At 34.4% G+C, this 14117-nt stretch overlaps 1 protein-coding gene across 21 annotated transcripts in view; it reads left to right on the plus strand.

Moving 5' to 3' along the window:
- Nucleotides 1–14117, plus strand: part of Nrx-1 (Neurexin 1) — a 91067-nt gene that overhangs the window by 16229 nt on the left and 60721 nt on the right. The gene's annotated exons all lie outside the window — the stretch shown is intronic.

Consider the following 14117-nt stretch of genomic DNA (forward strand, 5'->3'; position numbering starts at 1 on the left):
TGTTCCAGTTGACATATATAAACAGGCTATAAATTCATTGATTTAAGAACAGGATTTTCTGCAATAATTCCATTTATAGGGAAATCTAATTCTTCACGGCCAAATAACTGTAAAAAATCGAATAAATAAACAACATAAATTGAAACTTCTTTTAGAGTTTTAAAAATATAGAACATAACAGGAATATCCAAAATTTCAATAGGTTCACTATTGCGTATGATTGTTGCAATCACATTTATCATACGATTCCATGTCCTTTTTATGCCCTCAGTCTTTAGAATAATGAGTAGACATCGGATTTTTGCATGTTTTTTATTTCTTATACGATTGAACTCAAATTTTGGATCTAGGCGTTTTAAGGGTCAATTTTTCGATATTTGGGGTCATATCAAAAATATGCAGAATATATGCAAAAAATATGCAAAAAAAAGTATTACTGAATTCGAGATAAAAAGCCAGTGTCCCGATTAACGTGACTACGTACGCCTTACGGCGAAAATGGAGCCTATCTGTGTACAGCCGACTATTTGGAGAACGCATTGTTTTAGTTGTTCGTTCTTTGTAATTAATTCGTTGTAATCTTTGGTGAGCTCGACTCGGAGTTAATGTGACCTTTTTTATGAATTTCGAACAGTAGCTCTTTTGTAAGTTTGTGTCGAATATTTCAGGAGAAAATTCCATCTTCGCTTTGTTAAGATTTTTGTCGTCATTTCACTCTTTACGGTGTTTTGCACTGTCGGATCAAATAATGTTAAGTTCAGGACTAAGATACCACAGGTGATTTATCAGTTTGTTATTTCCTTTTTCTGATACATGTTTGTTTATGTTTTCGTATTTCAATAGATTTTCAATGAGGTCTAGGTCTTGTTTTGATGCTAAACGTTTCGTAGAATCTGAAGAACCATCTGTCCCGAAAATAATCAAACGTGGCTTCAACAAGAACTCCTAACCATGAAATTGTGATTGCCGCTGTATGAACGATAGTCGTATCATTTTATTTACAGTATAAGCTGTCGGAGAGGACCTCAACAAATATAAGATCTTTAGAAGCTTTATCCGTTTATTCCGGAGAATAAACAGTGAAAAATACTCGCAACAATTTCAAGGAAGGGTTAAGATACCCAAAACCAAGGCTATTTACGTGCATTGGCATGGATAACTATAACCAGGTATTCCCAAAACAGAGCAGAAAGAACGGGTTGCTGTTCTGGTATCATCTGGTATGGGGGTAAAGAACAACTCCTGGGCGTTCCTGAAACTGACAGTAGCTCAGGGGAGAAACAAGACCTAGCAGTGTACGAATGCCTATAATGGGGTCTTACCAGCTTGAGCAGATGTTAGGTCGAGAGCTTCTGTACCTGCGTACAGACTTATTAGAAGTATTGTTGAGAGGGATTTTTGACTGCAAGTTTGGCAGCACATCCGGACATCAACCAAACATATTCACGCGATTTCTTGAAGAATAGTCTGCGAATGACAAATCCAAGTTCGATGTATGCGGGAATGTTTTAAAACTACTTCTCAGCTGACTTCCCAAGAACAAGAGGTCGTAGAAGCACTTTGTGTTTTTATCTTTCGAGCCCGGTTTAACGCGCCCAGGATGTTTTTTATTTTGAAATTCATTTTATTTTTAGTTTAGGGCTGAAATTCACGAACAATTAAATTTTTTTAACATTCCCTCTGCTCCGGTTTGGAAATAACAGACTGTTAAAAACTCAAGGAAATTTGAAAGGTTTGTTATTTACGGACTTGAACAGGAAAGAATAATCTAAAATAATCAAATTTTGATCTTGAAAAATCATTCCTAGAATCTTCATATGTTCTAAAAAGTTGTTTATTGAAATCTTAGTTACATTTTTGTGGTTGACGGTATCCTTAATTTTTGGGCGGTTGCGTATATTTGGACCAGAGTCGGAGAAAAAGTATAAAAATTGGATATTTTCAAAAGAGTTTTGCTATTTTTTACAATTTTACCATTATGTCACCGTTCATAGACATTTCGTATGTTCCAGAAAGTTGGTTATTGATGCCTTGTGGTTGATTGTTTTCTTGAATTTGGAACGGTTTAGTATCTGTGGAGCAGTAGCCGAGAAAAGAGGATAAAAATCGAAATTGTTTTGCTATTTTGACCATTAGGATCCGTTTCTACAGAGTTCGTATATTCTAGAAAGATGTTTATTGAGATCTGAGGTACATTTTTGTAGTTGGTTGTTTGCTTCAAATTTAATCGGTTTGAAAGCTGTAGAACAAAACTTGAGAAAACATTTTAAAATAAATTTAACCATGGCGATTTTGGCCTTGCAGATGAAGCTTGATGGATTATATGTGTTCACAATTTTTGTTCTTTAAGACAAGAGCTACAACTTTGCCTCCGAGATAAATTCAAATTTCCTAACGGTTTGGAAGATATAGTCCTGACTAAATGACCCTTTTTACATCAAAGCCTCAAACCTTTGGAGGCCTATAACCGCGAAAGTTGATGAGATAGGGAAAAACGGCGAGACACGTGTCTTCACATTTTTGGTGTTCTATCACACTGTGGAGTCAGAATATGGTTAATAAAACATGACTCAAAAAATTACACACAGTGTTGTATACAGCTGTGTTCAAAATAATAGGAGTGACCATAAACACCGAGCGAATGGTCAAATAAACAGGGTTACACTTCTCCACGTTGGCCTATTTTGTATTTGTTGAATGTTGCTTACATCACAACCGTTAATTCATTAACAGAAATGTGGTAATTTGTTTTAAATTATTTACTGTTTACACCAACATTATAAATCGTCTTCAATTTTTTTGTTCAAAAAATAGGAGTGTGGAAGAAAAAGGACAATGAAACTAGTTTTTACTTGAGTTAAGGATTAAAATTGTCTATATTTTTTTCTTTGTTAGTAGTGGAACCAATAGATTTGAAGGCTGGTTGAAAACAAAAAAGGTCTTTGGATGTGGCCACAAACAGGCTAATGTCCTTGCAGCTATTTCCCATAATTTGGCACTTATTGGGAAGTTCGATGGATTTTATAAACAAAACCTTTATTGATTATAGTTGTTTATCACTCTAGCAGTTACATCGAACAATAGATAATGATTGGTACCCCATAAATTTGTGTATTTTGATCCTTGAACCAAGTTTTAGCCAGTTTCCATTAGACCTTTATGTAAGGATCGACCAAAAAAGCGTATCTATAAGGCATTAATTCCTCGACCAAATACTATTTTGAGGCCCTCAGCATCTTAAGTGCACGCAGAGCATTTACTTTGTTCATATTTGAACAATTCGATGATTTACAGATATGACACATTTTTCTACACGCTTTGTAAAAAAGTAAACTTTAAAGAAATACTCTTGAAGGTGCCCTACGAATATGTTTATTAGGTTTTGCATAGTATAAAACACTAATCTAAACTAAGTGTTTTTGAAAAAAGTCGTAACCCTAGTACGTATATTAGGGTTATGACTTTTTTACAAAATCATATCCCTGTATCATATTTTGCTGATTATATAAAAACTTAATTATAAGGTGATTCGACGAAAAAAGCGTACGCACAAAAAGATTTTAACGTTTTTATATATAGCTTTTTGGAACAATTTTGCACATTCATAAATAACTCATAACATAAGCCACACAACATAACGTAAATTTCATAAACTTTTGTTTCTGACCAATTTTATCGCCATATCATTACATATATATCATCTTATATCATATATAACTTTATTCCAAATATCATATCAATTGAAAGTGGTTTGTGCATTACCTTTTCAATATTTAAATAGAATAAAAGTTATTTAAGTTATTTATAGGCAAAAGATCATTCATTCGTGAAAAGGAAATACATTTTTGAGAATTTTGTTCACTACATAGTATTTAAAAAAAATCACAGTGGTTTGTGGGTGACCTTTTTTATACCCTCAGCCTTTAGACCAATATTTTTGAAAATTTAACATAGCTGAAACCAAGGTTTACCCTTTTAGAACACGCGAATTGTGATTGTATATTATACAAATTAAATATTTTTGGATAAAATGAAATGCTTTTGGACGTGGCAAAAAATATTGGCCTTAAAAGATAATTTGCGTGGAAGCTGTGGCTATATTTATGTTAAAAAATGGGTAAAAATGGGTTGAAACCAACATGTCTTTTTTTTTGTTTTCTCTCGATTTGTGAGTGAACCACACTTCTCTCGATTTTCCTGTCAAAGTAAAAGTAGAAGCAAACTAAATAAGGATCATCTCACTAATATATTACTTTTCAAAATTTGAACTGCTTCTACCATTAAATGATGCTGACATTTTAAAGCCAGTTTTGCAGTGTTTTTTTGAAATTTTCTTCTAATTTCATTCCGCAAACAGGTTTTTCAAAAAAATCGTATATAGGATTGCAGAACTCGCGATTCTGAGTTATTTGATATATGTGTCGTGAATGTAGTCTGCACAGCTTCATAGAAATCTGCATCCAAATACGGAAATTTTGTGCGAACATTTTTCTAAAAATCATATTTTTCGGGTCCAATATTTGCAATTGTCTCTAGAACACCTCGTACTCCATTGCACATTTTGGTTTTTTACGTTCCGGATCCGAGTTACGAGAAATTCCAAAGATCACCTAAAATTGTTTTTGAAAATATCGCGTATTTTATCGCGTTTTCTGCGGGTCGTTTCCACTGCAATGAAAAAACTACTGCAGCATCTTCGTTTTAGCGGAAGCAGAGATTTCAAAACTCCACTGATAGTGAAGCTGCATTCATTTTATCCAAAAAAATAGTGTTTGATGTTACATCCACGGTTATTTATTGATCGCCTTGAAATAGATATATATCGATGTAGATTTTCATGGTGGACACTGAAATCGGATGCGGACAAAAATTGTATGCAGCCGATGCTACATCTTAGCGCCCAAATTATGTTTCGAAAAATATATACAACTTAATAGATATGGTCTTGCTTCATGTACAGCATGCGGACAAAATGATGTTGATAATTACACGATTTACACGTATTTTAAAATTCATATAAATTAAAATGAGTTATTTGACCTCTATTTCCATTTCAGAAGCTTTGAGATATATCATCATAAGCCCAATTACCTTCCCTAATGGGAAAGCTTTAATATGAATGTCATTAAAGCAAAACCCGTCTATTTTATTGCGAGATTTAAGCAAAATGAAGGAAGTATTGGTATAGATTTTTACAATATTTTCTACTACATAATGCATGTGAAAAATATTTTTTCAAACAAAAAATTATTTTTTTGACCAAAATATGTGCTTATTTTGGCTGTAATAACTATAACACCAATCTCTATGATTGTAGTTTCATTTGATTCGCCGTGAAGTTTTGATCCACAACAAATTTTTATGTAATTTTATGACCACTAAATGGGCCTTAATTTTGAAAAAGGTTGACTTATATTCAATAATTTATCAATTTCATGTACATTCCGCGAATTCTGTCTAACATTTTGCAGGTATTATGCAATCTACTCGCTGAAGTCACATCGAGAGAACTTTTTTGTAAAATTAAAATAACAAAAATTGACTCGCGACCAGATTCGTACTGGGAACTTTTTTCTTAACCTACACATCAAAAATCGTTGATGTAGCGCAAAAAAATATCCTTTTTTTCTGAAATGGAATATGAAATAATTGACAATACTCGTGATATACACTTTCATACAGACAATATGTGTTTCATCGAAATATTGTTTTTAGACCCCAAGTATGTTTGGACGAAAACCGTTTCATACAATTTGAAGTTGATTTAACACCGTCTGTCTGGCTGGAGCGCACGATAACTCTAGAACGGATCAACCGATTCAGTTCAAAATTTGGCTTTTGTAATATTTTGCCCAAACTTAGTTTAAGTTCGAAGATGGATTATATCGGTCCAATACTTCCGGTGCCTCCACCACAAAAGTTCGAAAATGTTCGGACATTTTGTGTGCACGATAACTCTTGAAGGAAGTAACCGATTTGGCCCATACTTTGCACATCGTGAAATTTCTACCAGACATAGATGAGGTTCCAATATGGACTCAATCGGTCCACTTCTGCGGGTACCTCCCACACAAAAGTTCGGAAAAGTTCAGATTAGGACCAGCTCTCGAATCGCTTTGATTTGTATACCCTCAGCCTTTAGGCTAGAAGGGTATATTCACTTTGATACGAAAAATGTCTGTCTGGCTGGCTAGTGCGCACAATAACTGTCGAACAGATCAACCGATTCGAACCAAATTTATGGTATCGTAATATTTTGTCCAAACTTATTTTTTGTTCGAAGATGGATCATATCAGTCCACTCCTTGTGGAACCTCCCCTACAAAATTTCAAAATTTTTTGTAAAATGGTCTCGAAGGGTGCAATCGATTTGGTCAAAACTCTTTGCATCGTATTGTTCCTTCGAGATATAGATCGGGTTCGAATATGAACTATATCGGTCCACTCCTTCGGGTACCTCCCACACAAAATTCGGATAAAGAGAAGTTTACGAGGTCCTCTCGGATGGTTTTGTAAGTTGTCCTTGCGGCTCCCTTTACGACGGTACAATTTTTTTCTTGCGGAAGTCCATACTTTCTGGGATATTGCCCTAAAAGCTCCGAGAAACCCTGACGGCACCAACCAAAATGTTAAATCCGCAAGATAATTCTCGCAGGGAGTTTCATCCAGTCATATATCAGGTAGAAATATGGATTGTATCGGTCCACTCCTTCGGATAAAGTGAACTTTAAGAGCTCCCCACGGATCGTTTTGAAATTTTTTCAGTAAGTTTTTTTTTTGTGGCTTCCTTTACGACGGTACAATTTTTTGCCGGAGTAAGTCAATACTTACTGAGATATTGGCCTAAAAACTCCAAGACACCCTGAAAGCACCAACCAAAATGTTAAATCTGCAAGATAATTCTCGCGGGGAATTTCTGATTGATGCAGGCTTTGCACATCGTATTATTTCATTCAGTCATGTATGGGATTGATATATAGACTATATCGGTCCACTCCTTCAGGTACCTCCCACACAAAATTCGGATAAAGTGAAGTTTAAGAGCTCCTCTCGCATCGTTTTTATTCATTTTCAGTAGGTTGATGGAGCGGCCTCATTTACAATGGTACATTTTGTTCCGGAGTAAGTTAATACTTCCTAAGATAATGGCCCAAAAGCTCCAAAATCCTGCCGGCTATTTTGCAAGGTAACTCTATAACTTTTTCAAAAATTTCTTTCAAACTTTTTTTTAACGTAATTTAGTACTTCGAGTCCTTTATGAGGAAGTTTGGTTACCAAAAATGTTTGGTATATGTCAATGAGTTGGTATAGCCCCACATTACGGTACCTACTGATTTTAAGGCAAACTCGTGATACAAAATCAATATATTTTATATACGGCATAATTATTGTGTTTGGTTTGCTTTTGTTGTTTTTTTGGTCAGTGGCTGAGGGTATTTCTCCGTCAGCACTGCTGACTGATACTTTCTTACTTGTTGTTGTAGCAACTTGTATTCACCGCCCCCAATTCATCTGGGGCAAGTCCATACTTCCTGAGCCAATAGCCTGAAAAGTGCAAAAAACCCCATGTCACCGTTTTTAGTGGTTGGAGCGCAAGATAACTCTTGAACGGACATGCAGATTCGGTTTAAAATTTGGCCTTCGTAATATTTTGTCCAAACTTAGTATAAGTTCGAAGATAAGCCATATCGGTCCACACCTTCGGGTACCTCCCCCCACAAAAGTTCAAAACTGTTCGGAAAAATTGTGCACTCATTCGGGTACCTCCCACACAAAATTTTGGATAAATTCACTTTAAGACCTGCTCTCGAATCACTTTGATTGGAAAATATGCATTCTTTGGGCCTATTTCCACTTTGAAACTATCGTTCATGAATAAATCCTTCATTTAAAGTGGTTTCTGTCCGATTTGTACTACTTTCCTAGGGAAAAGATATGGAGTCCTTAGAGAACTCAACATTGTTCACCTAAATTTTTTTCAAATATTTCATCATTTCGCATTTGGATTCCAATTTTTGTTACTTTTTTTGTATACAAAATTTTTCCCCCCCAGAATGCGAACATTGTGGTAAATATTTATGGATAAAAACGATGAAAGTAGGCTATGGAATGTTTCTTGGGATAAGTCAAGGAGTAAGGTCCTGTACTCATAATTTGGTTAGAAAAGCGGTAAGGGTAAGAATTATCTAATCTACTGCCCTCAGTGGAAACAGTGCATAAACTTAATTAATTTCAAATTAAACTTACGTTTGTTGTTGATTGCTATACATGTATGACATTGAGGTATAAGAAAAATCATATTCTCAATTTCTTTAAATAAATATATCCGTTCTTTTGAACTTTCAAGAAAAATGTACAAATTGTATCTGTTATTTTGAGCAGGTGTGTACTTCTTGAGAAAACAGCCCAAAAGGCGTTTAAACTTAGTTTCAGTTCGAAGATTGGCAACAACTTCCCTCCAATATTTAAAAACGTCACTAAAATGGTATGCACGGATCAACCAAATTTATCCAATCATGTTTTCCGAAAGATATGACTCCCATAATAAGATCCACTTCCATAATGCACCAATTCGGTCCATTCCTTTAAGTATCTCCTCCGCAACACTTTTGAAGTAATCCAAATTTTTTCGGCAATTCTGAAAATACCCTAAATGCACTCGATTTGCCCGTAGATGAAAGTTTACGTTCACATAGACTGAGGGTATACCTCTGTCGGCAAAGCTGGCTGATACATTTTTTACTTATTTGTACGGAAAATCATTTGTGACAGTACGCACGTTTGCTAAATTTAAATTTACGGGAACACAAACTGCCCTATTGGGTTCTTAGTTCATCCTAAAAAGGAATATTCCTTCCCAGACCTTGAGTTCCGTTTTGTTTCACAGTGTTATATTGATATGATATTTTATAATTTTCATAGCATTGGTTGCAGTTTTCCCAAGTTGGCTTGTTCAACACTTATTTTTCGAAATAGTGCCGCCCATATGCCGAAGAATAAAATAAAAAATACTGATTTCCGAGATTTGTTAGAATAAAAACCAAACCCAATAGGATTTAACTAAGCTTAAATAGGATTTTTATAGTCTCGGCACATGTTTGTTGGGTATTACATGTTTCCACCTATGAATATATCATTCCCAAGGTATGGCGTGTATCTTTTGCCATAAGTACAATATAAATACAGTTTTTTTTGTCATTTTACACGCATCACATTGTATCGGCTATGCCTTTACACATTTTAATGCGAAATAAACATTATTAGTGCCCTACTAGGTGTGAGACAATGACAAATGCTTGAAATGTCACGTTTCGTATCTTAAATGAAAAAATACTGCCGTATTTTTATTTGTTTGCGAAATAAAAATAACAACGAATAAACATTAATGCAAAGCAGATTTCGATGGGAAAGGTAACTGAATCGATTGCCATAAAATCGAATAATGAAAAAAGCTAGACAAATGAATTATAAAAAAATCTATAAAAGGCAATCATAAATTATTGGAAATATTTATGGTTTATAGTGTGTGGAATAATAGGTGAACTCAGTGTGCTTTCTTCGCAACCCCCGATACTGCATATTACTAGAGTTGGGCAATCTCGTTCAATTGAACGATCCGGATCACTATCTCGTTCAATGGACACCGGTAATTTCTTTGACAAAACTGCGTATACTTAATTTCACACATTGGTTTTTATAATGTTACTCATTCGTCTTTGAACGAGGACAGTGATCAGGATCTTTCAATTGAACGAGATTGCCCAACTCTACATATTACATCCTAATATTTTTACCAAACTAAGTTTAAGTTTGAAGATGGGCTATATCGGTACACTCCTTCGGATAACTTCCCCCCCCCCCCCCCCAAAAAAAAAAAGTAAAAAAGTAATTGTGTGCAGGATATCTCCGGAAGAAAGTAATCGATTTGATCGAAGCTATGTAAATCACAATATTTCTTAAAACATAGGCCAGGTTGGAATATGGATTATATGGATCCACTCCTTCAGGTACCTCACACACAAAATTTCGTATCACTACGGTATAATTTTTTTCGGAAACAGGTCCATATTTCCTGAGATAATGGACCAAACTTTGCACTTCGTAAAATTTTTTCCAAATGTACGTCAACCTCCAGAGGATCTATACCGGACAACCTCTTCGGATATATGTATAAGCGATATGTTGAACTGAGGGGGGGCTCAGTTCAACATATCGCTTAAGTGCAGTTTATGGACTGTCTAAAGATCGTTTTGAAAGTTTCACCTAAGGTCGGTAAAATTAAAAGGCGAATAAATTCGGTAATTACCGATATTTGTCGGTAAGTTAGAGATCGAAAGAAAGTGGTGGTAAAGTTCTACCGATAGCAACTGTGTTGTCAACTTTAATTTGAACTTTTCATTCACAATTTTGGGTTTTATTATTTTTACCCGTTCGTCGGTAACTCAAAAAATGAGTTAGAGAAACCCAAAAATGAGTTAGAGAAACGCACTGCTGGTGATCCTGTTATACTTCCTGACATAATTGTCTCGTACCTCTAAATCCTACGGTGAATAACTTAACGGCGAATTAACTGGATGTTAAATAAGATCCACTTTCAAAATTGACTATGTTGGCCTATTCCGCAAGAGTTCAACACTTTTGGACAATAATTCGAATCAAATTTATTAGCAAAAGTTAAGCATTTATTCGGAATGCCCACAATTGTTACGATAAATATACAAAGTGTCTCGATGTTTTTATCGGCAAGTTCATATGTCCAAACAAGGTCACCATATTCTAAGAAACCCGCTAAATACGTAATTTGTGAGGAAAATGATATCGGTTGTGTAGCCGGTATTCGATCTGTCCATAGCTGTCTCAATTCACACACACTCTGAGTGTGTGTCTCTGTGGACAACGTAAGCCAGGTGTTTAATAAATTATTGAACTTTATATTTGACGTAGACCTACGTTAGAAGTTTATCGGAAGGACAGTTCATACTCAGTGCAATTTCTCCTATCTTTAAAGGTCGCCAGTGAGTATCGTCGAGAAATATACTACTATTATTAAAATGAGTTTGTAAACACATAAAGCTGCAACATTTTAATTTCCAAAAATTTAAGTCAGTATTTTCCAACCCAAAGGTCAGCTGATCACTCGTATTCCTTTAGCTAATGATGTTGTTAATAACAATCTTAGCACACCGCCAAAAACAATTAAAAACTACAATGCTTTATTAAAAAAAAAAACAATTTAAAAAATTCCCCTCATACTTTGCCATTCTTTCTTACGTTCCACCATTAAACGAATCGAAATTGAAAAACAATTCTCAATCAGTGTTGAATGCTGTTCGCCTTGACCATTTTACGATTAGATACGGCATATGTTTGACATGTTTTTGGCCCGATGTCAAAAGATTGTCGTTGATTTCATTTCTTGGCTTTAGATTGTTGTGCAGGATTGTTCAAGATGAAAATAACGAGGATGATGATGATGCCGACGACGACAACGATGATGATAATTACGATGTTGATGATATGATGGCTGCTCCAGGCTATGAATTTAGTAAAAATAAACATTGTTGACATTTTGCTATTTATGTGGGTGGGGTGGTTGGTTGGTGGTTCCTTTGTAAGCGGCATCAACAGAAGCCACAACTAAATATAGCTAAGTTGCATCGTTTGATCTGTCATTAGGAAAGATTCAAAGTGCAATTTTGGGTATCACCATCATCAACATCAATAGTTGTAGAGGCAGGCAGAAGTACATGGTAGCAGCAGTAGCATTGATGTTCCAGGCTATGTATTCTGTGGCAAAAATCGTTGTTGGTATTTTCCCCACTCGAACAGGCAAAGAGGATGACAGTTTGGGTATGTATGTATGTGTATAGTTTGCGGTTGGTGTATTCTAAAAGCATCACATAATTGCCATGACATTAGCAATAGAATTGTAGGTAATGTCTACCTGATTTAGCATGAGATGAGATTTTTCTCTCAAATATCTATTCATAAGCGCCATGTTTGTACATTTTCCTATCTCAAAAGTGTAGCATCTATTGTTGTGCCGTTGTCGGTTCCTTCCGTTCTTCTTCCGTTTTGAAAGAAGATTAAAATGTAATAAAAATAACCTTAACCTTTAAAACAGGGATTATATTGTTGTTAAGCTTTTTTATTTTTTATTTTTTTGGAAAAGGTACCACTAACACAGAAATAGAGTAAATATACGAATATGTGAGTGTGTGCGTTTTGTACACACATACATACATATATGACAATGTAGATGACAATGGTATTTAGTCGTATCCTTGTGCTGTTGAAAGATGTTGGAAGAATGGATTTTGTACATCTGAAGGACACTTTTGTACGGCGTTAGCTCACTCGGCTAGCTCGTAAATATCTATTTAAAAAGTTGCGTGTTTTGAATTTTTAAACATTGTTCGCCATTATTGTGAGAATATTATATTTGTTCATCTGCAGTGAGAATATTTGATTTGGAGATACAAATTTGGCTTACTTTGTTTTTTTTTTTTTTTTTATTTTATTCATGTGGGGCATTTGAATGGTCGGCAATATCATTTTTCTTAAAAAAATGTAAATATATATGTTAATCAATTATAAGTTTAATATAAACAGAATAATATTTATTCTACAAAATGTAAAATTTAAAAAGTAAATGAAAATTTTATATTTTTAGATTCACTTTGGCAGTTTTGTTGAGATGTGTATTATTTTATTGTTGTAAAACAAGTTAGCAAAGGCTATAGTCGCTATACCCCTGTGCATAAGATTTTCACTCGTAAACATTTCTTTTAGGGAGATACTAAAGTTTTCACCTATCTGGTTTTTATACCAAATGACTCTTAAGACGCACTGAAGCAAAATAATTAATATTTAATTTTATATTTGACTGCTGTCGACATCTACTTGGTACTGATTGAAAGCTTTGCTGGTCTCCTTGATTAGCATTTAACATGTCTTTAATATACCAAATAGAAGCAGAGGTATTTGTCATTAAAGTAAAAATTCAAAATATTAAAATTGTGATAGCTTAGTGATTACTCTGATATTTTACCATTAATGCCACAATTTGTATTAATTTAAAGCTCCGATGGATTAGTTTCAATATCGAGCTCTATCCTTGGGATCGTCGCCTTTTTCAACATCACAAGCATTTCACCAATTTTGGTAATGCAATTCGGAACATTTTAAAGCTCCGAATGTGTTCATTGTTCAAACGCATCCAACCAAAGCTGAGATACTCGTCAGTACAATTCATCTGACGGGCTTTCCTTTTGGAATACTGAAGCGGAGATGTTCGCATATGAATAAAACTTTGAATGTTCTCCCACTATTACCAAAATCAATAGGCTTCTTGTTATATGAGACCTCCATTAACCACCAAAACTTCGAGATGATTCGATCAAAATTGCCAAATGAAAAAATGGGATGTATTGCCGACTATTGTTATATCTCCGTTATTTGGCCAACTACGCCAACCTACTTTGCATCATTGTAAATATGGGATTTTCTACTTTCATAGCCAGGATTTGCTTTTGGAATATTTTAAAAATTTAAAAATAACAAAACCCGAGATTAAGCTGAATTATTTTACAACAATGAAAATGTTTTAAATAATATATTTGTCCTTCCAAAATTTCATAGAACAAGAATCAAACCCCATGCAGCGATAACGTCAATAATGTTATGATATTCATAGCTCGTTTAGCTGTTCACTTATTAATAAGATTAATAACGTCTCATAGAATTGGGTAATAATATATTATTTACAAAATTTGTGTGTTGGAATAAACAGCTGGACAGATTTCAATCAAATAATAGCGAGCTGGTTAATCATATGTATATATATATATATATATGTAGAAATATATTAGGCAACTTTTTACGGTATTTGTTAGTTTGCTGATGAGAGGGGTGAGGTTTACGAAAACCAAAAATGTCATGAAAATCAATAGCCTTCGTTTGTATATCAAACATAAACAAACAGATTGTAAATTTTCTGGCAGAGTTTCCATCAATGTTTCGAACTTACCAAGGTACATTTATACAAAGTAGAAGTGACAATCAGCTGTATTCTTACTTTTTTTGTAAATTTAGTTTTCAAAATGTAATAGGGTCTA

The sequence above is a fragment of the Musca autumnalis genome, unplaced genomic scaffold, assembly GCF_047663935.1.
Source record: "Musca autumnalis isolate F117 unplaced genomic scaffold, ASM4766393v1 scaffold_1, whole genome shotgun sequence".
NCBI lineage: Eukaryota > Metazoa > Arthropoda > Insecta > Diptera > Muscidae > Musca > Musca autumnalis.